Raw genomic sequence first — 1,108 nt, 5'->3', positions numbered from 1 at the left:
CAGCAATTAATATCTCAACTACACAATATTATTACTGCAGAGTAATTTATTTGTATACTGTTAGTTTTTAAAACGTGTTAATTGTAAATTCAGAATTTTTCAATATAATATGTTTATGGATGAATTTTGACTTGTTTGAAAATATTTCCACAAGCATTTTAGAAAATATTAATGAAGAAGGTGCCACCCCAGCCCCCGAATACACTAGATAAGTATATAATTTATACTAGGTAATAAAAACTCTTTTGAAGTTAAGTTTTTATAATATATATTTCATTTTACAGTATCATAATGTAAATATTTTGAAAATAGTCGTAGGTATAAAAAATATAAACTAAATTGAATGTTTTAAAAATTATATTGAATTTTCAGAAAAGAAATTTATTATGACATATCGAATATCAAAACATTTAAGGTGGCTCTAAGCGATTGGATTTTTCATGCATTTAGACCTATAAGCCTGCAAAAAATAAACATACTTCTTATAGTATTCCTAGTGATGTAAATTTGTATAGTACAAATGTATAAAATTGTATTATACTGGTATAGTGGTATTATACACGCTGTATAGAATTATTTTATACAATGGTATAAAATCTGTATAAAACTTTTTTTAAAAATCTATTATTATTTATTTTGTATTTACAAACAAAAAAGGTTTTATTTTATTTTCTATTATTTTTTTTTTATACTAAACAGGAAACTAAAAGACTTAAGTGTTAAAATTGTTACTATAACCTATAAAGGATTACTATTTACTTTTGTTACTTATTTAATATTTTACATTAAACATTTATTTTAGTTATTATTTAGAAAAAAAAACCAAAATAGTTATTTATGTTTATTAAAATTGTTAATTATTACTTTACTTGTTGACTTTGTTATTACTTTTGAATTTAATTTATATTATTATTAATTTATATTACTATTGTCTATTTTATTTGTATTAATAAGACTCAATTTTCAAATAGGAAATGGACAATGGTTGAGTAATCAAGTTTAAATTGTATAATTGTATATTATATATTTAAATACAGGATTTTATACCGTATAAAATGTGTATAATACGGTATAATACGGTATAATACAAAAATTATTATACCCTACT

The sequence above is a fragment of the Acyrthosiphon pisum genome, chromosome X (assembly GCF_005508785.2).
Source record: "Acyrthosiphon pisum isolate AL4f chromosome X, pea_aphid_22Mar2018_4r6ur, whole genome shotgun sequence".
Classification (NCBI taxonomy): Eukaryota; Metazoa; Arthropoda; class Insecta; order Hemiptera; family Aphididae; genus Acyrthosiphon; species Acyrthosiphon pisum.
Note: the sequence above shows the minus strand (reverse complement) of the source record.